Here is a 23,491-nt window from a genome sequence, read left to right as displayed (position 1 = left end):
ATGAACTTCTTGACTACGCATTCCAAAAACAAGACTTCTAGTGCTCGATTACATTTTAAAAAACAGTTTTATCTTTTTCCTCCTTCTTTCTTGCTCTTTCTCTTTATGTTTTGGAAGATGAAGTGATATAGAGGAAAATTCACTCAAAACTACCTGACAAGGATGAGTTCATTTGTACTTTGGCTAAGGGAAGGATATTTTTGACAATATAAATGAGGTAATTAATTTAAAACAAAGCCTTGAATTACAAATGCTGTGAAAAACAAAACAAATATACCACCCCTACCTCAAGCCGTCACTGCAATAAACCATGAATTCTTGCATCCAAATTATGGGTTTTGAAACAAAGACTAAAATTAGGCAACTATTGCAAATTTATAAATGGAAACAAACAAACAAACAAACAAACAAAAAACCATGTTCTTAGTCTGTGTTGAGAATGATAGAGCTTTGCCAAATTATCTGTGGGAAAAAAAATCTACAGACCTCAGGAAAAAAGAGTATTTCGCAGCATTACTTCTGCTCCAACAATTTAAATATTGAAATCTGGAGTTGTGATTATTTTCTGGGATCTTCTTGTTGCTGATGAAAAGAACAGCACTGTGGTAGACTTTGACCTCAATGCCTTCAGGACAAAGGACTTGCCATGTCAGGATTTCAAGTCAAGGAGTTCCAGATAATTCAATTGTTACTTGACAAGGTGTATGACAATGTACATGGTGTGATTGCTACTTTTAGGTGTTAAGGTGACTGCTTAAGGGATACTTAGATAGCTGTCAAATCATTGTATCTGGGTGTGTTTGTGAGGGTGTCTCCACAGGATAATGGCATTGAGTCTGTGTACTGAGTTGGGGAAGATCTGCCCTCAATGTGGGTGGGCACCATCCAATCAGCCCAGATACAAAAAAAAAGGCAGAGAAAAGGAGAATTCTCTTTCTTTCTTCTCTCTCTCTCTGTCTGTCTCCCTCTGTCCTGAAGGTGGGAAACCCTTCTTCTCCTGCCCTTAGATATCAGAATCCCAGGCTCCTTTGGATGATGGAACTTGTACCAACAGCCCCCAGGTTCTCAGGCATTCAGCCTGGGACTGGGAATTACACCATCTGCTTCCCTGGTTCTGAGGCTCTGGGACTTGGACTGAGCCATACTACCCATATCCCAAGGTTTCCAGTCTCAGATGGCCTGTCATGGGGCTTCTCAACCTCCATGTGGGCTAATTTCCCTAATTAATTCTCTGTCATATATCTTTATCTACATATATACTATCGGTTCTTTCTCTATAGAGAACCCTGACTATCACACCTGGCAAAACCATTTGTGAAAATATTGATTCCATTTATATTTCTTTGTAAATGAGGTTATTAGTACATGAAGCCACATAAACCATAAAAAATCAAAATGAGATGTTAAAGATAACATGCATGGGGTTTTTAAAAACTGAATATAGCTTTTTGCTGACATTTTATTTGGGGCAGAATTTACTTTGTCATATCTACAGAATTTTGATCTGTTTTAATTTTTTAGAATGGGCCTTTAACTATATATATAAATAGATTAGAGCAAGAAAGATATAAGTCTTTGTAAAGATGTTTTTTCATGTTATGTCTTTACCACTTTGCAGTTGACTAGTTTGGTACAACAGGTATAAAGAGATGATTTATAAACCTAGCTAGGCACTCCAGAATGAACAGCAGGCTGGACCATTCACTTTTTCCGGAAAGCTTTATTTCTCATTATCCATGGAAGCTTGGAGACAATCCAAACTTCTTTGCACATTTGTATAACCCTTCCATGCCCCTCTTGATCGCAAACAGATGACTTTGATTTTGTTCCTTCACAGAGGGAAGTTTCCTTAACTTCTACTACCATACCTGTGAACAAATATGCACCTGTAGATATACTCTTTTTTATTCTCTCTCTCCAGTTACAATTGATTGGTACAAGTGACAGGAATATAAAAGCAGTACTCTAGCTTTAACTGTGCTAGCGATGACACCTATGGGATTGCAGATCACCCAAATATAACCGTCCCTAAAAGCCTGAGTAGAGTTGAGTGATCCTACTAGCTGAGTATCTTCACCTTGGGACTGTTAAGGAAGAAAAAATGAAACTTCTTTGTCCTCTGAGTCAAGGTATTACAGGGTCTTTATGTTACAGCAATTTAGCATTTATTCTCATGAATTCATGAAGGTTCTGTCACTCTTTCTGTATTGTATCATTTGCTGCTGAGGCTTTAATTATTTTCAAACGCTACTAATTTTGCTCTCTCTCCCCAAGGCCCAGAGCTGCATATCTTTTCCCCCCATTTCTTAAATACACCTTTTATTTTGGAATCATTTTAGATTTACAAAAACATTACAAAGAGTGCAGAAAGTCACCATCTATCATTTACCCAGCTTCCCATCATGCTAATATCTTACATAACCATGGTGCATTCGTCAAAACTAAGAAATTAGCATTGATACAATACCATTATCTATATATAAAGACTCTAGATTGCACCATTTTTTTCTCACAAATGTCCTTTCTCTGTTCCAGAATTGAATCCAGAGTCCTGCACTGCATTTGCGGTACTTATTTTATTTTATTTTATTTTATTTTATTTTATTTTATTTTACATTCCGGGATACATGTGCAACAGGCTTGTTACATAGGTAAATGTGTGACATGGTGGTTTGCTGCACCTATCAACCCATCAGCTAGGTATTAAGCCCAGCATACCTTAGGTATTTTTTCTGATGCTCTTCCTTCCCTCATACTCCCACTATCACCAACAGACCCCAGTGTGTGTTGTTTCCCTCCCTGGGTCCATGTGTTCTCATTGTTCAGCTCCCACAGACATGCAGTATTTGGTTTTCTGTTCCTGTGTAAATTTGCCGCGGATAATTGCTTCCAGCTCCATCCATGTCCCTGCGAAGGACATGGTCTCATTCCTTTTTATGGCTACATAGTTTTCCATGGTGTATGTGTACCACATTTTATTTATCCAATCTATTATTGATAGGCATTGGGTTGATTCCATGTCATTGCTATTGTAAATAGCAGAGCTGCATATCTTAATGTTCCACTGGATATTTGGATAGGCTATAGACATTAACATTCAACAAACCCAAGACTTTTAAATTTATTTCTTTTTAAACTTTTCTTTCTTCTCTGGTGTGTATATGAGTGAGTGGCACCAGCAGCCATCCAGTGGCTTAGCATAGACATCTTAGAGTAACTTCCAACTTTCCTCTCTCATCCTTCTTACATTCAAATAAAAATCATATCTAATCTACCTCTTACAAAAATCGTACAAATTCAATCACTTCTCTTTATGTTCCTTGCCAAGAATACAAGACACAGTCATCTTTTCCTTGTGATACCACAATTGGCATATTGCTGCTTTCCCTCATTCAGTTTTGCTCCTCTAGTCCATATTCCACAGAACTTAAAGTGAGCTTTCGAGAATGCAAATCTAACTCTACTTAAAATCCTGCAAAGACTCTCCAGAGTTCTTCAATAGACCATATTTTAATGGGGCTTACAAGGTACTGAATGAGGCCCCTGTTCTCCTTTCAAGTTCCATCTATTATTCCTGTCATCATCATGTGCCATATTCTAGCTTTTCTGAGGTTTCTCTTACAACCACATCTTCAAATGATCCATTATCTATTTTAAAATTAAACTCCTCTTTCACCAACTAGTTAATGCCCATACTTTTGCTTCAAGTCTTAACTTAGAGCCATTTCCACTAGAAAGTCTTTCTTGATTCTTTCAAGCATGAGTTAAATGCTCCTCTTATGTGAGAGCACACTGTTCTCCCAGGAAATAGTACCAGTCATGTTGGATTATAATATCTCTTTACTATACCATCTCTCACTAGGACGGGACAAGGTTTACCTTATTTATTATAATACGTCTCATATTGTGTCATTCTCATGTCTATTATGGTTACTAGCAAATAAAAATGAATTGTGCTCATTATTTGCTTGAATTCGTTTTAACACACTTTCTTTGGAAGAGTCCATAGCTTTCATTAAAGTCTCAGAAAGGTCCATGATCTCAAAATATCCAAGCACACTTTCATGCTTGCATTATGCTAGCTGTCAAAACGTTGTAAGTTACAGTCATTCAGATTCTGAGAGCATACCATGATAACCTCTCTTTTCCCAAGTATCTGCAGAAATGACGCATTAAAATAAGTACAGATGGCTATCCCTTTCACATCAATACAAATATACAACATTACTTTTTCTTCAGCATGCACATGCATGCATGTGCACACACCCACACTGCCTGCCCCCCCACACTCACCCCTTCTTTGGAACCACTCTTTGTATTATAGCTATGGACATGGGAATTGCCACAAATAATCTGAGAGCTTTCAAAATTCATGGTTCAAAAGCAAAAGAGAAAAATAACTATCAATATAAAAAATAACTTGATGAAATTGGCTTTGGGACAAAAGAGGACTGTGTTGATTTATTATTTTTTACTTTTTATTTTGCCATAGACATGCAAGAAGTTGCAAAAATAATACAGAAATGTTTCCTTTCCCCATAACCCAGCTTCCACAATGGTAACTTTTTGCATAACTGAATTATCAAAACCAGGAAATGAGTTATTTTTATTAGTTTTCCTGATGGAAAATATTATTTTTCATGATTGAGACTCTTTCTTTCACTATGTAAAGCTATCTAAAATTGGCCAATTCAAAAACCATTTGGATTACATTTATTAAGCTCTTAATGTCTGTCAGAGAGTATATTTAGTATTTCAGACTCTTCAAATTAATCCTGTGAGTAGATACTACTAGTACCTCGATTTATGGATGATGAAACTGAGGCATGAAGATAAATTGAGTAACGTGCTTAGGATCACATGTGTAGTAAGTGTCAGGGCCAGGTTTATGAATGCAATTCTCTGCAGGCTACACCACCACACTTGAATAATAACTCACTTCGAAAAATACTTTCCATGTCTGGAAGAGTTAGGAATTGACTGACCAGTTCTCATTATGAATTAGATTAAATTGCTTACACGCTTGCTTGCATTCTTCTAATACCTATCTGAAGATCATCTCCCCTGAGAAAAGAAAGGAAGTCAGGAAGGAAAAAAGAAAGAGATGATCACGTTGAGCAAGACTGGATGGAAGGTCAGAGGCACTGGCAGACAAGGCATTGGGAGTAAATTGTTTCCATGGTCCCTGTGAATGAGGATCATGAAGAAAGACAGAAAAGTGGTGGAATACTAAAGGCCAATATCAGTAACTCAAAATATTGCACAAATAGGTTCTAGGCCCAGAGAAAAGAATTCAAATCTTTTTATCATGCTTTTTCTTGCATTGCAGTTCCTCCTAAGCCTAGGATCCAGACTCAAGATATTCTATTAGCACTTTAATAATTCACTCCTGATTTTATGGGTCAATTTTAACACTGATTATTCTGGTCTTATAGGTTTTTAGGCATAAAACATAAATATCCTGGAAAGTCAAGCATTATGCATTATCTTGACAAAATTCTCAAATTATGTTTCAATTTTTTATATCTGATTATTTCACAGTGAGTCTGACCCATATCCTAGCCCACAACCTATATCTCTACATTTTGTCCCTTCTGCTACCATCAAGTGAGATTATTTAGATTTATTTGATATATTCTCTAAACATAGAAACAGATATCACATTTTTTTTCTATGAAGATACATTTTGAAATACTAACAAATGCTTTCTGCATCACTTTGGGATTCAAACTGTTCAGAAGGTGGATATTCCCTGTACTCTCTGGCTTGATTGTAAACATCTTATTCTTTAAACATGTTCTCTACAGAGTGACTCCTGGCAGGGAAAACTCCACTGTTTCAGTTTTAGGATAGGTTGTAGTGTACGTCACAAGATAAACTCCTCCTTCCTCCTGGTCTAGGCAGATGTCTTAATCAATCTTTCATTTACATTAATGAAAGGTTAGGCTGCACCCAACTCTTTAAAAAAATCTTCACTGACGTTAATAACCTTAGAGAGTTTGTAAAGCTGGCATGGAATTTACAGAACAAAGCTGTGAAGAGCCACAGGCCTTCCCTAATAAAGACATCTCTTGCCTCTACTGCATAGTTTTGCTTACACAGCTTTATAGACGTTCTCTGTCTTGAGGCTTCTAAGACCATTCAAATGCCCTGTTTTTCTTCTAATTGCTTTTCTGCCACTGGCTTGTTATCACCATCTCTCTCTTTCTTTTCCCTTTCTCTCTCTCTCTCTCTCACTCTCTCTCTGTCTCACACACATATACGCACGCATGCACGCACGCACGCACACACGCACACACACCTCTGCCCTTTGAGTATTTACCTCCATCCCAACATGTCCATCTGCCTCAGGATATAGGAAACACTGCTCCTTAAAAAGCCGGCAGAACTGTATATATCTGAACCTTCGTGCAACATTTATAGGCTCTGTCAGTTTCTCTTTCTCTTTTCTTTGTGTTCTGTGATATTCAGCACTTTCTGTAAAGAATGTAATGAAAAAAAAAATAAGAAGATCAAAGGAGGTGCTTATCTCCAGTGACATGTCCAAACAGGCACTCTGGCCCTCTCTAATATGCTCATCTAATTTGCTCCTGAGCCCAGGCCTGGAAGAAAAGCATCTTGAGGAAGTTTTCTTCCATGGGCTGAGCCATCTGCTAATGCGGGCCTGTGCCAGTAATTTACAAGTAATGGTTTACAGCTGTGAACCCTGGCTTCTGAGCTGTTTTGGTCATTTAGTAATTACAACAGTTTCATTAACATTTAAAGGGAATAGTCTGCTCAATATCAATTAGGGACTATCAGCAACTGTGTAGCTCCATTTTCATATTTGCATTTGACATTTAATATTCTGCACACATAAATTCTTGGTCTTGGAAATGCATTGCCACAGAAGGTCAAAATTAATCCAGAGCGCATTTCTACCTAGCTCTACTAAGCTTTAGGAAATATTTCTGCAGAAAGCAGGAACATAAAAGGTTATTTTGAGGCGGTTTTACACATCTGAACATTTAAGTACTTTTTCTTACCACTAAAGTTAAGGTTAAAGAGTTCTCCTCAATTCTTGTTATATCTCCTGTATTCTGGGGAAATTCCGAACTTATCTGATTCAGATTTGCATAGTATTAAGCAGAAAGATGACATCTATTACTTGCAAATCTTACATAACTGCAGTGATACTTAACTTTAATGTTTGAGGGTATGGGGGGTGCTATGTATGGATTTCAACACTTAATAAATAAGAACTAGACTATGACCAAAAAAAATTCTTCCGAAAATCATTTACATCTGGATAGAGGTCTTGATCTTTAATTAAATTGCTGAACAAAGTGGTAGTTATGCTAGGGCTTATCTCAGAAGAAACAAAAGCCCAATGATAATTTGAATTTCATGTGGCTGAGAATGGTCCTAGAATTTGATCCCTGCTGGTAAGTGATCTTGGTAAAAGACAGAGTGAGAAAGATGGAGCAAATTTTAAGTAAGTTAAAACGCCTTCTAGAGACTTAGAAGTCAGAAGCTCCCATCAGGATAGAGAGGAGTGCTTTGAGATTATTTAGGTGCAGATTGTGGAGGATGTCAGTAAGAATGGTTTGAGTGGCAGAAGCTAAAAACAGTTTGAGCTAAAGTACTGGGGCTTCTTTTGACTCCTGGTTCCCAGGATCTGGCTGTGATAAGAGGTGAGTCACATAGCATGCACCGTTCCTAAGAGTAAGAGGTAGGGAAGAGCCCACTGAAAGAGGGAAGACTGAAAGAAGATTTGAAGAGGGTATTGAAAGAGACTCCCTTTCATCAGTGTAATTGGATTCCATTCAGATATGAAACTGGGACTTCTAATGTGTCAGAGTCTGTACCTTGCGATGCTTTAACAGGGTCTCATTTGCTTGAATTTTAAACCTATTCTCAGTGTTGTGCTACTTAAGCAGATAGAGTGACTTCAGAAACACAGGTAAAGTGAAAATCAGGGAAAAAAATTCTATACGTTCTAGGGCCGTGATGTTTGGAAAGAAGTCACACACCCCGCCCCCCGCCCCCATCACCACTTCTACCACTACCTAGGAGTCAGCAAAGCATTTGTAAGGAGCTAGAAAGGAGTGGTGTCAGCCAGTTGAGAAACATCCTAGTCAGAACATGTAGATTATCTGGAATCATTATAATAAACAGTGCATGTAATCTACTAAAAATAAGTTATATTTTATAAACTACATTATTCAGTGTTAGTTTTATTCAAGATACTCAAATGACATTGTTTCACATGATCCTTGACTTCTCCAGAACTTACTTACAGTGATGTCCTAGTGCTTATCAGACCAATCCAGAAGGTATGTTCTATCATGTCAGACTCTTTATGATTACCTTGATATCACTCTGCTTAGTGGGTTTAATGAATTTATAACTTTTCTTCCCAATTAGAGTAGCTTCCAGAAGGCAAGGTCAGAATCTTCTACCTGCATACTTGCCAGCTGGGACCTAGGAAATTATAACAGCTTTCAAAATGTGATCAGGTGGCAAAAGAGAGGAATTTTGATTAGGAAAACAAATAAAAATAAATAAATTGAGGCAATCTAGTGTCCAAGACTGGAGCTCAGGAGTATACCTTTCGTTTCTAAAAAATCTAGAGTCTGGAATGCTGCAGAGTCCCAGACATAGGAGTTGGGGAACCAGGTTCCTAGGTAAACAGGAAGCTTGGGACCAGAAGATGGGTACCCCCATTTGCCAGTGTGTCAGACTAGCAACTTACTCCATCAGCTCATGATTATGGAAAGGGGTACTTAGTATCTCTGTTGAGACTACAGGCATTTGAATGTTCAGCAAGTGGCTGAAACCAGAGCCCACATGTGATACTGGGGAAACAGATGTTTTCAAACTAGAAGAAATAAGAGGATTCAAGGACAGGTGGGTAATAAATATCACATCAGAAGGCTCCATCTAGATCCTTGGTAACCAGGAGGCTGGCCTCAATATCTTTAACAAAGCAAGAATAGGTAATAGGTAGAAGTAGTGGGGGAGGTTATGATGAAAAGGCCCTAATAAAGATCCAGTTCAGAAGTCTGAGCTGTGAAGAGTAGTTCCAAGATCCAGGAAGTGTAATATTAAGTTTTTGCAAGAATAACAGTGAGACTGTTTCTGAACGCATAAGAAGTGACTCATAAATTTTCTGTGTCTCATGTTAAGATGGGTCCACATCTTGAACAGAGCTGAATTTACAGGGTAGTGCCTTTGGCCATGTTACAAGGAGACCCCAAATAATTTTAATTATTGTATGATTGATCAAATTGCAATCTTAACCACAATTAACCAAACAAAATTTTAAAATTACATAACATATGTGAACTTGCATTTTCTCTCTGTATTAATCAGGTTAACTGGGTAATATATATGCATAAATATCTCAATAGTGTAACACAATAGCGACTGTCTTATTCATTTGTAGCCTAACCATTACTCTGTGTGGTCATATTCAGGAACCTGACTCTTTCCAGCTTTGGCTCCACTGTCCTCTGTATTCAATCACTGGATGGAAAGAGAAAAGAGTCAGTGAGTGCTCTGGGTCAGGCCAGGAATCTGCCAGAACTCAGGAGCCTGGCCTTAGCAAGTAGAGGTTGAGAAATGTAGTTTATCTGTGCACACAAGAGGGAGAAAGATAGGTTTAGTAAATGACTCACATACTCTTCCTTGAAATTACGGAATGTAAACTTGAGTAAAGAGTGGAAGAGAGAAGGAAGAAACATGCACTGTATTTTACAAATTTTGTTTTAGGTCATATACCAGAGAATTACCTATTATAATCCTTTATTTCCAAATGGGGAGACTGAAGCTCTGAAAGTTAAATAGCTTTACATTATATAGGTAGTAATTGTAGAACTGAGGTTAACTCACGCCTGTAATCCCAGCACTTTGGGAGGCCGAGGTGGGCGGATCACGAGGTCAGGAGATCAAGACCATCCTGGCTAACACGGTGAAACCCCGTCTCTACTAAAAATACAAAAAATTAGCCGGGTGTGGTGGTGCGTGCCTGTAGTCCCAGCTACTCGGAGGCTGAGGCAGGAGAATGGCGTGAACCCGGGAGGCGGAGCTTGCAGTGAGCCGAGATCCGGCCACTGCACTCCAGCCTGGGCAACAAAGCGAGACTCCGTCTCAAAAAAAAAAAAAAAAAAAAAAAAAGAACTGAGGTTAAACCCAAGTCTTTCTGGATTTTTTTTTTTCTTTCTTTCTTTCTTTTTGTAAGAATCTATCAAAAGTCTTTGATTAGTTTTATTATGACATCATAAGGAGAAAAATCAGATTCAGACAAACTTGACTCCATAGTGTGCATTTGCCGCTCAGTTATTTGTGTTTCTGAATCAGTAATTTCACTGAAGCTGTGTCCTCAACTGTAAAATGCAAGTCATGATATTTGCAGATTGTGTGATGTTTGAACAAATAATACACTATTTCTAACATTTTCCTGAATATTGGAATTATCTGGAATACTTAGAAGAAGTACAGATACCTCAACAGCTTCTTTCAAATTCTGATAGAATGGGTCTGGATTAAAACCTGGGAAATTTTAATTTTAGCAAATGGCCTGAGATAACTTTAGAAACAATGAGCTAATGTACACACACACTAGGACAGCCGTTAATCACCTAAGTTAGAGTTTAATGGCTGTTGTGTTATTATTGAAGTTGCCAGCCTTGTTAATTATATTTCCAAATGGTTTCGGCTCTGGAAGTCCCCATCTCTACTCACTCCTTACCAGTTAAGCTACACTTATTAGTTCATGTTGCATCCTCTGGAGCAGCTTATTATCTACATTTCACTCAGACAACATTGAGTTGAGTTTTGAACTTCAGGTAAATTTTAGCACTGACTCTGAGCTCGTAGTTGCAAGCATCAGAAACCAGGTCTGGCTAAGTAAAAACTATTTATTACTAGATGGTGGGTAATTCAGAATCTCTTGGAGGAGACTAGAGAAGCAGGAATTTGTCTCATATTTCTCACCTCACAGTCCTGTGAAGGCTGTAGCGTTTTTATGTTGCTGGGACCAAACACCACCCCTCACTGCTGATTCCCCCAAGACTGGATACCAGTTACCGATCCCTTATGTTACCCATTCCTGCATCACTTGCATGTGTCTAAACTGCCTCCTGTGATCTCTACTCCTTTACAACACATAAAGTGTGGAATTTTCCAAACAATTAAAGGGATTCAAAAGCCAGGTGATAAAAAGAGTGAGAATTGTTGCCATACCATCCCCTCAGATGGCTACTGAGCCTGGAGGCAGACTGAGGGGTACCCCAGAATTACAGACAGAGAAGCGCTGATAAAGATAAGCAGTAGGAAATGTGTGTTATACATTTGAGAAAGCGGTGTAGGTGCCAATACCATAGATATTCAATATTTGTTTGCTGAAAAATATGTATGAATGGATAACTAAAGGAAGGAAGGAAGAAAAGAGGGGAAAGAGAAAAGGAAAGAAGAAAGATTACTTCTCTGGTTCCCTTGTGACTTGCATTCTACATTAAACATTATCTCAGAGGAATTAGATTCTTGCCTTACAATGAATTCTTCAGTAAATATCACTGGTTGGTATTTACTGATCCCTAATCTTCCTAGGGATCAACCAACGCTAATTTCACCCTGACAGGACTCCTGACAATAATACTAGAGCTCCCTTATGCTGTCCCAGGCTGAAATAGGCTCTGACCCTATTTCCTCCTAACCCTAGGAACATGGCTTCCTCTTAAGCTTTTTACTCAAAGACTGAGGCTGATCCGTAGTTTCACTCATCCATACTTACCCTCTGATCTAATGGGAGGTTTTAATCCTCCTATTGTTGCCTTTAGCTGAGGGTTCTGAAAACTATGTTATATTTTATTTAAAGCTCTGGTGTCAATGTTTTGCCAATAAAGTGAGACATTAAAACATGTATCTTTCATCGGGGCGTGGTGTCTCACGCCTGTGATCCCAGCACTTTGGGAGGCCAAGGCGGGTGGATGACAAGGTCAGGAGTTCAAGAGCATCCTGGCCAACATGGTGAAACTTCATCGCTACTAAAAATACAAAAATTAGCTGGGGGTGTTGGTGCATGCCTGTAATCCCAGCTACTCGGGAGGCGGAGACAGGAGAATCACTTGAACCCAGGAGGCAGAGGTTGCAGTGAGCCGAGATTGTGCCACAGCACTCCAGCTTGGTGACAGAGTGATACTCCATCTCAAAACAACAACAACAACAAAAGCAACAAATAAAACATGTCTTTTACCCCAAAAAGGTATTGCTGTATTTTGTATTTTTACGGTTTTAAGCCAAAATTTTCTCTCCCAGATGGATTAAAAAGTATGCCTCAAGCTTACAATGATGCCAGTGATATTGATATAGTTTAGATACGTGTCCCTGCCCAAATCTCATGTTGAAATGTAATCCCCATTGTTGAAGATGGGACCTGTTGGGAGGTATTTGGATCATGGGGACAGACCCTCGTTAACGGTTTGGGCCATCTCCGTGGTGATAAGCGAACTCTCTCTCTGAGTTCATAACAGATCTGGTAATTTAAAAGTGTGTGACACTTTCCCCCACATTTTCTCTCTTGCTCCTGCTTTTGCCAAGTGACATGGCTGCACCCCCTTCACTTTCCACCATGATTTTAAGCTTTCTGGGGCCTCCATAGAAGCTAAGCAGATGCCAGCATCATGCTTCCTGCATAGCCTGCAGAACCACGAGCTAATTAAACCTCTTTTTGTAGAAATTACCCAGTCTCAGATATTTCTTTATAGCCATTCAAGAACAGACTAATACAGGTATTAAATTGCTATCAAAATTTTGAAATATGTTTGAAAGTAAATCAAGAGTAAAACTAAAGGAAAGTGCACCTTTATTCAGATCTTCAAAAAGAACAGAGTCAGATTGCTATTCTGGAATAAAAATGATTCGTTTAGGGAGTCAGGTGAGCAAATAATGATGAGAGAGGATTATTTGTCTGAGAACGTTAGTCCACAAGAAAGGCTGAGCATCCCGTTATTCATTTATTTCAAGTTTTCCAACTTTTCTGATTGTACAGAGGGTGATAGCAGTTCAAAAATCCCAAACGCAAACCATTACTTTGTGGGGGAAAAAAACTAAAAATCAGATGGCATACTGTAAATCTTATAATCTGAGTTGAAAATACAGCCTAAGATGCTGGTAATTTTCATTTTCTAGTGATCCTTGCCGCCATCAAATAAAACACACTCTTCAGTGTGGGTAAGGATTATACAAATTACATGAAATGGAAGGTTTATGTAGATATTGTTATTACCTGAAAGGTTTTGAAAGGCCAATAAAAGGACTATTTTCCCTTTATCATAATAAAAAGTATATTAACAAACCTGAAAGATAGCCTAATTTTTCATATCTCTGGTGTGTTAGCATGTCAACATTAAGTAGGAGTTTTATTTTGAGGTGGTCAACTCTTAGACATTCCAGATTAACGTTTTCTTCTGTTTGTGTTATTTGGCTTATCTTCATTCTCTGTAGTCTTTTTCTGTAATTAATTGTACCTATTCATTTAAAAAATAATATCTGGATTCTGGGAAGATAGTGGAGTAAATGGTATTAGGAATCTATCTGTACACTAGACAACAATTGAACTCAAAGAATCTGTCTGATGTAACCATTTTGGAACTCCAGAGTCTATTGAAGGCTTGCTACTTCAAGAGAAAGTTTCAGGGGAGGACTTCAACAGTAAATTGTGGCTAATTTTGGACAATTTTAGGTATTAAAACAGTAGTACTTAACCATCTTCCACCCCTCAGCTGCTTGGCAAATACCTATGAATGTGTTCCTGAAGCAACTTCTACACAGCTTATAGGAGCAATGAGTGGGAAAAAGCGACACTGTCTTCATAATATCTGAAATCTGTGATCTGATCACTGACAGCTGCTTCTGATCACACAGAAGCAAATAGGTAACAGATATCATTGTTGCACCTCCCCCTATTCTTGCCAGTCCTTCCCTGTCTGGTTGAAGTGATTTCTAGGAGATTTAAAGGGCTAATATATATTTTTTTCTCCTTTATTTTTCTCTTTTTCCTTTTTCAACAGCCAGACACTGAATATTAGGAAAATCAAAGGTCATGGTATATACAGGGAAATCAGAAAACTACTGCACATGCCTGGGGAGGGGACAGGCTCATGAAAGACCTGAGAAGACCTCTTTACATCTCAAGCTAGTGCTTGGCACAGAGAAAGCCTACAACAATCAAATAAACAGGAACAAAGAAAAAAAAAAAAAAACCAAAAATGAAAATCCACAAAACAAAAAACAGCAAACCTTAGGAAGGGGGGAAATCTGATCTCCACAGTTAACAGATTATTAGATTCAAATGTTCAGTTTTCAATTAAAAAAATTACAAAACAAAACAAGAAACAGCAAAGTATGACCCATTTAAAGAGAAAAACAAATAATAATCCAACAGAAACTGACCCTGAAAAAACCTGATGACAGATCTACTAGACAAAGACTTTAAACCAACTGTCTTAAAGATGTTTAAAGAACTAAAGAAATATGTGGAAAAAGTCAAGAATACATGAACAAAATAGCAATATCAATAAAGAAATAGAAAAACCTAAAAATGCTAAAGAGAAATTTTAGAACTGAAAACTGCAGATTTGAGCAGGGAGAATAATTAGTGAACTTAAAAACAAGACCATGAAAATTATTGAGACTTAGCAAGAGAAAGAAAGGAAATTGAGGAAAACTAAACAGGCTGGAGGACTTGTAGAACACCATTAAGTGAGCCAATATATGCGTATGGTACTCCCACAAGAAGAGAGAGGAAAAGATGAGAAGAAACTATTTTAAAAAATATTGCCCCCAAACTTCCCAAATTTTATAAAAGACATGAATAAAACAGCCAACAAGCTTAACAATAAGTAGGATAAGCTCAAAGAGTACTACCCAGACACATTACTAATAATCTGTTGAAAGCCAAAGACAAAAAGAGCATTTTGAAAGCAGCAAGAAAGAAGTAATTTGTCACATTATAAGAAATCCTCAATGTCATTCTCATCAGATTTCTCATCTGAAACTTTGTAGGCCAAAAGGCAGTTGACCAATATATTTCAAGTGCTAAAGAACAGTAAAACTGTTCTTTAAAAGTGAGGGAGAATTGTAGGTGTTCCCAAATAAACAAAATCTTAAGGAGTTTGTTCCAATTACACTGCTCTACAAGAAATGCTAAAGAAACCCCTGCAGGTTGAAATGAAAGAACACTAGAAAGAACTTCAAGGTGTATGAAAAAATAAAGATCTCTGTAAAGGTAAATAAGTGGACAATTATGAAGCTAGTAGTATTGTAATAACAATGTATAGCTCAATATTTTTTAGCATGATTTAAGAAACTAATATATTTTTTAGAAAACCTTTGTCAGCCTAAAAGCTGGTATTGTTGCAACTTCGTTTTATAACTCCACAATTTGCTTTATATATAAATTAATAAATTAATGCATTAAAATTTTTAATTCATGTTTTGGAGCACACAATGTATAAAGATATAATTTTGTGATACCAACAACTAAAGGAAATGGAGATGGAGTTCTTAGAGTAGCAGAGTTTTGTATGTTATTGTGGTTAAACCGGTAAAAATTCAAATTAGAGTGTAATAACATTAGTATGTTAAGTGTAATGCCCATGGTAATGACAAGGAAAATAGGTAAAAAGTATACATAGCAAAATAAATGAGAAAAAAATTTAAATTAAATGTTTCACTGTCAAAAAAATTAACTAAACACAGAAAAAGATAGTTGTGCAGGAAATGAGGAGCAAAATCTAGAAGGCATATAGAAAATAAGTAGTACATGAGATAAACAAATTCTTTTGTAACAGTAATCCCTTTAATAGCTAATGGATTAAATTCCCCACTCAAAATGACAGAGATTGGCAAAACGGAAAAACACAGATGATGCAATTATGTGTATCTATGAGAGACACACTTTTAGAGTCAAAACACAAATAGATTTAAAGCAAAAAGAAATAAAATGATATTGCATACAAATGGTCTCCAAAACAGAGTGAGAAATCTCTACTAATATCAAAGTAGAGTTTAAGTAAAACAATTGTAAAAGACAAAAAAAGAACATTATGCATTCACAAAAGGCTGAATACAGCAAGAATATATAATAATTATAAAAATTTATGCAGCTAATATCAGATCATTAAGATATATGAGGCAAAAGGGGATAAAATTTAAGGGAGAAATAGATAGCTATTTAACAGTTGGAGATAAATTATAAGTCAGTAAATTGACTACTCTAGAGAAAATGTACAAATTCCTAAAAGCACAAACCTTAGGAAGACTAAATTATGAAGAAATGATAAATTTGAGTAGACCTATAGCATGTAAGGAGACTGAATCACTAATAAAAATTCTCCAAACAAAGGAAAGCCCTGAACCTGATCACTTCACTGGTCAATGCTATCAAGCATTTAAATAATTAACATCAATCCTTCTTAAACTTTTCCCAAAAAATTGTAGAGGAGGGAACACTTTCAAACTCATTTTATGACACCAGCATTAACCTCATATCAATGTCAAATAAAAACATTACAAGAAAACAAAATTACAGGCCAATGTCCCTTACAAACATTGATAAAAAATCCTCAACAAAATAATAGCAAACCAAATTCATCAGTATATTAAGAAAATGATACACCATAGCTACCTGAGCTATATTCCTGGAATGCAAGGATATTCTCACATACAAAAATCAATCGATATAATACACTATATTAACAGAATGAATAGAGGAAAAAACATTATTTCAAATGATTCAGGAGAAAAGCATTTGATATAACCCCATTTCGTGATTAACAAAAATAAAACTCAATCAACTAGAAATATAAGAGAACTATCTCAACATAATAAAAGTAATATATGAAAAACCCACAGCAAACATCATACTCAATGCTTAAAGATGAAATGGATTTCTTCCAAGATCAGGAGCAAGGCAAGGATACCCACTTTTACCACTTCTATTCAACGTAGTATACTGGAAGTTCTAGTCAGGGCAATTAGGCAATAAAAAGAAATAAAAGGCATTCAAATTGGGAAGGAAAAAGTAAAATTATTTCTTTTCATAGGTGACATGATTTATACGTAAAAAATCTTTAAAAATTCCACAAAAAACGTTTGAACTAAGAAACAAATTCAGCAAAGTAGCAAGACATAAAGTCAACATGCACAAAATCGGTCGTATTCTTACCAATGATCAATCCAAAAAGGAAATTAAGAAAAAAATTCCATTTACAATAGCATCAAAAAGAATAAAATACTTAGGAATTAATGTAACCAAGGGGGTAAAAGTCTTGTCTGATTAAAACTACAAAGCATTGTTAAAAGATACTAAAGAAGACATCAATAAATGAAAAGATATTCCATGGTTATCACTTGGAGGATTTAATACTGTTAAGATGTTAATACTATCCAAAGTGATTTACAGATCTAATGTATTACCTATCCAAATCCCAAAATTGTTTTTTGCAGAAATAGAAAAACTTATTGTAAAACTCATATGGCATCTTAAGGGACCCTGAATACTCAAAACAATGCTGAGAAAGAAGAGAGATGTAGGACTTGTTTTCCCTGATTTCAAAACTTACCACAAAGCTACATTAGTCAAGTGTGTGGCACTAGCATAAAGAACAACACATGGACTATTGGAATAGAATAAATAGCCCAGAAACAAATCCTCAAATATATGGTTAAATGCTTTTTGACAAGGGTGCCAAGAACATTTAATGGAACGAAGTCTTTTCAAGGGATGGTGCAGCAATAACTGGATATCTACATGTGAAATACAAAGTTGGACAGTTACCTAATACCATATATAAAGATTAACTCAAAATGGACCCAACATATAAATGTAAGGCCTAAAACTATTAAATTCTTAGAAGAAAAGTTAGGGCAAAAGCTACACCACATTGAATTTGACTACGATTTTTTGCATATGACACTAACAGCACAGCAAACAGAATAAAAAGTATATATATTGGACTTGATAAGAATTTTTAATGATTATGCACCAAAAGAAACTATAAACAGAGTAAAAAGCAACCCACAGAATGAAAGAATATTTGCAAATCATATCTATGATAAGAGATTAATATTCATAATATACAAATACTGCTAAAACTCAACAAAAACAAACAACCTGCTTCAAAAATGGGCAAAGAACTTTAATAGACATTCCTCCAAAGAAGACGTACAAATGACCAGTAAGCAAATGAAAAGATATTCAACATCAGTAATCAACAAGGAAATGAAAATAAAATTACTATGAGATATCACCTCATACTCATTAGGATGACTACTATCATAAAAATAAAAAAGAACTAGTGGCAAGAATGTGGAACACTTGGAACCCTTGTGCACTGCTGATGAGCATGTAAAATGGTATAGCTTCTGTGGAAAAGAGTATGATCGTTCTTCAACAAATTAAAAATAGAATTACCATAAGATCCAACAATTCCATTTCTAGGTGTGTACCTCAAAAAAGTGAAATCAGAGTCTTGAAGCAATATTAGTACACCCATGTTCATAGCAGTATTATTCCCAACGGTTTAAACATGGAAGCGCCCCAAGTGGTCATCAAGAGATGAATAGATAAGCAAAATGTGATGCTAACAGATAAGCAAAATGGAAGTACAAGAGAACACTCAGCCTTACAAGGGAAGAAAATTTTGACACATGCTGCAACATGGATGAATCTGGAAGACACTATGTTAAGTGAAATAAGCCAGTCTTAAAAATAAAAATACTGTATGATTCCACATATGAAATACACAGAGTAGCTTAAATCATGGAGGCAGAAATGATGGCTGTAGGGGCCTGTGGGGAGGGGAAATGGGAAGTTATTGTTTAATGGATATAGAGTTTCAGTTTTGCAAGATAGAACAAGGTTTGGATATGGATGTTGATGAAGATTGCACAATAATAGGAATGTATTTAACACTAGTAAAATATACATTTAAGAATGGTTAAGATAGTAAATTTTAAGGTACATATATTTTCCCACACTAAAAAGCATTGGGGCAAAAATGATAGGAAGAAGAATGCGGCTGATGCTATTGCAAAGTAAGTTAAGGTCAGGATATTTTTCTTAAAGGTGGTTATGTCAGGGTCCTGGACAAACAGATGGCAGAGTAAAATTAGGTAAATAGAAAGCTTGTAATAAAGACATGTTTTCAAAGATGCCAGAAGATTAAGGGAAACAAATGGTGATGGTGAAACCTTCTAGGGCCAATAAACTGAGGGATCCACTACCATTATTCATAAGTGGCAAAGGTAGGAAGCAGTGACCATAATCCAGAGACAATAGCTGGAGCTGAAGGGAGCTGGAGCAAAAATGCTGTAATCTTTGAAAAGGAAAAAAAACAAAAAACAAAAAACCTGCAAGCAAAGGCCAGGCAGAGAGGGATTCAGTGGAATAGAAACACAGACTCAATCTCCTCCTTCTTTACTTTCCTGCCAGTGTCTCCCATGGGTCAACCCCAACCAGAAGTTAGAAGGCGAAGGAACGCAGTTGACACACTCCATAGAAGTCAGCCTCCTGGAGCATACAGCTATTGGAAACTGGATCTGTAGGGACAAGTAGGACACATCTAGAAAAAAAATGAGGGAGGCCTCTAGGGACTGAGGTCAGCCTCTGGCCAGCAGCCTGCAAGGAGCTGAGGCCCTTAGTTCAACAGCCCAGGGGAAAGTGATGTGCCAACAGCCACACGAGTTTGTAAGTAGATCATTCCCCATTCAAGCCTCAGATGAAACATAGTACCAGCTGACACTTGGAATCTTTGTGAGACCCTGAGGCACAGGATTCAGCTAAGCTGTGCCCAGATTCCTGACACAAACTAAGATAATAAGTGAGTACAATTTTAGCCAAAATAAAAGTAAAAGGAAGGAAGGGAGGAAGGGAGGAAGGGAGGAAGGGAGGAAGGAAGGAAGAAAGGAAGGAAGGAAGGAAGGAAGGAAGGAAGAAAGGAAGGAAGGAAGGAAGGAAGGAAGGAAGGAAGGAAGGAAGGAAGGAAAGAAAGAAGGAAGGAGCTAGTATAACCAAATTATTAAAAATAGATGAACTAGAATACTGACAAATATAACCTAATGTTTTTCTCCTATATCATTTCTCTTTATTTTAACATTTTTATATTTCCTCTTAATCCTTTTTTCTCAATATATCCTTTGAAAATTATTTAAATATAATATTGACTAATTTTATATCATTGAGTTTCTTTTTAACCATTTTCCTTTTGTCCTACTAGAAACTGTTAGAAATGATGGGCTGAAAATGTATAATAGTAATTGTCCATTCTGCTGACCCTGGGCTTATTACCTTAGAGAAAAGATTAATTTTTAGCAAGGAAGTAAAAGTTTTAACTAAATTTTGTCATTAATTCTGGTTTTCTTTCCTTTCCAATCATGCATGTGGACCAAAGTTAGCCACATTTTGATGTAGAGAAGATTCTGTGAATAATTTTTTTTTTCACCTTGTAGGGAGGTTATTTTTAGTAGGAGAGAGAACAAACATTGATATTTTATAGCTGTGCCAACCTTTCAGGATGGGTTTGATCAAGTTATGGTAACAAACCACCCTCACCCCCAAATCTCGGTGGCTTAACAAAATAAAAGTGTGGTTTTTCATCACTCAAAGTCCTCCGTGAGTCCAGAGCGGCAGCCCTCAAAAGTTGACGGGGTCCCCTACGATCTTTCGTCCCCGATATCTCAATACAAGCCCTCTTCCACAATCAACATTAAAAGAGTTAGAGATTCAACACTGGCAATTAAATACTTCAGATTGAAGTATTCACTTTTTTTCTATCATTTAAATAAACAAAACATGTCGCATGACCAACCCTGACTACAAGGGGAGGGATGCCCATAGTGGAAGGAGTCCTGGAAATACTGTTAAGCAGCTGTAACACTGACCATAGTTTCTCATAGATATTGGTGGATTTCTATTGTTGTCAGTACCTTAAGACAGAGATATATTTTTAGATTCTGGTGCTTTTATCATTTTTTTGAAATCTAAGAAGTCTCATATAAATCCAGGGTTTTGATTGTATTTCTTTAATCATGAAGATACAGATTTTTTCCATTTGTGGATTTAAGTGTTATTACTGCAGTAAAGGAAATGAACATTTGATCTATTTCTCATAGAATCAATGGAAATGACTAAATATTTTCTGATGATTTTGAAAGTGAACAGTCACTTTTGCCCTCATCAAGATCAATACTGATGACACCGAGAAGGCAATTTTTCATTCAGTAAAGTCAATATGGATGATACAGGTCTATGTAAAATGGGAAGAGAAGAGCTGCAGCACATTCTTTTGAAACTTACAATACATATTAACAAGATTTATGAGAACATAGCTAATCAAAATGGCTAGATATAAAATAGAACTTAAAAAAACTTCAAGGTTAAAAACATTTCTTATTTTATTTCTTTCTGTTTTAGAAAGTTCTATCACTTTTTTTTTTCCCATAGTGTCTAGAAGCAGCACTCCTATGCTATGCTTTACCGAAGTTGTGGCTGATTAAACCCAATGTGTGCCTCAATCTATTGGATAACCAAAATTGACCAGATATCTTTTGGAAACATAAATAATTTGGAGATGGCAGTGGTGGGTGTTTACATTTGAAACTCCTGGTAAGGAATTGTAAGTGATGGGAATGTTGGACCATGTGCAAGAGGAGGAAGAAAAGGAGCTTGGTAGGAGAATGAGGAGAATGAAGCAGGTGTAAGGAGAAGCCAAATGAGGGGAGCTGTTGGGTGCTGAAAGGATTTGTGCTAAGTAAACCCTGGGCCCTGCTGTATTGTGTTTCTTGAGCTTAGATGCCTGTGAGAATTATAATAAGCTCTCTTATTTATGCTAGTCTGAGTAGGCTTCTGTTCTTCGCAAACAAGAATTCTCAGTCACCATTTTTAGTAGCTGTTCTAAATGCATTGTTACAGAAAACACCATTATAAATCATCTTTCGTTTGCACAGATTTGGTTAGCCTGAGAACATTGCATGGCTATCATGCCCCTAATCATAATATTAGTAATAATAACAAGAGCTGTATCAAATACGTACTATGGCCGTTGCATTTAAGCATGTTACATGAATCATCTCATTTGATCCTTATTTCAACTCAAGGAAGTAGAAATTATCCTTAGCTTTGTGTTCAAATGTAAAGATGAAGCACAGATAGATTTATAAACTTGCTCAAGTTCAACCAGCAAGTGATGAAACCAAGACTTGAAAAGATGCTGATATACAGGGCATTTCATGCATCAGAACATGGAACACATACTGCTAGATTGCTAACTTTTTTACTCAGTTTCCAACTCCTAAGACTCATATATATTTTATATATATATATATATATATATATATATATATATATATATATATAAATGTGGTTTTCATCACTCAAAGTCCTCTGTGAGTCCAGAGTGGCAGCCCTCAAAAGTTGATGGGGGCCCCTACAATTTTTCATCCCCAATATCTCAATACAAGCCCTCTTCCACAATCAGCGTCAAAGGGGAGAAAAGAGTTAGAGATTCAACACTGGCAATTAAATACTTCAGGTTGAAGTATTCACTTTTTTCCTATCATTTAAATAAACAAAGCAAGTCCCATGACCAGCCCTGATTACAAGGGGAGGGTTGCCCAGAATGGAAAGAGTCCTGGAAATATTGTTAAGCAGCTGTAACACTGACCATAGATACTTCTGATAGATATTGGTGGATTTCTATTGTTACCAATACCTTAAGACAAAGATGTATTTTTAGATTCTGGTGCTTTTATTATTTTACTGAAATCTAAGAAGTCTCATATAAATCCAGGGTTTTGATTTTATTTCTTTAATCATAAAAATACAGAAGTTTTTATTTTATTTTATTTTATTATTTATTTATTTATTTATTTATTTATTTATTTTTTGAGACAGAGTCTCGCTCTGTTGCCCAGATTGGAGTGCAGTGGCATAATCTCGGCTCACTGCAAGCTCTGGCTCTCAGGCTCAGGTGATTCTCATGCCTCAGCCTCCCAAGTAGCTGAGATTGCAGATGTGCACCACCATGCCTAGCTAATTTTTGTATTTTTAGTACAGACAGGGTTTCTCCATGTGGCTAGGCTGGTCTCGAACTCCTAGCTTTAAATGATCCACCTGCCTCTTCCACCCAAAGTGTTGGTATTACAGGCATGAGTCACCGTGCTTGGCCCTCTATGATATTTTTTAAAGGCTCTATTGTTAATTACTATTTTTATGTGAACTATATTGCTTGTCACTAAATTATAATATCTATCAAGCATCATTTTATATTCATTTAATGTTTGCTTATAAAAATGACCTTTTTAAAGGTTATCTAATGCTGATTTGTCTTTATACAATAAAATTTTTTATAGAATATCATAAAATTTCATGGGGCAAATCAGAATTGTGCGTGCTTGTTTTTTTAAAAAAATAACAACTTTTTAAATCTAGCCTATATTTTCATAG

This window comes from Macaca mulatta, chromosome 4 (assembly GCF_049350105.2).
Source record: "Macaca mulatta isolate MMU2019108-1 chromosome 4, T2T-MMU8v2.0, whole genome shotgun sequence".
Lineage (NCBI taxonomy): Eukaryota > Metazoa > Chordata > Mammalia > Primates > Cercopithecidae > Macaca > Macaca mulatta.
This window is presented reverse-complemented; position numbering follows the sequence as displayed.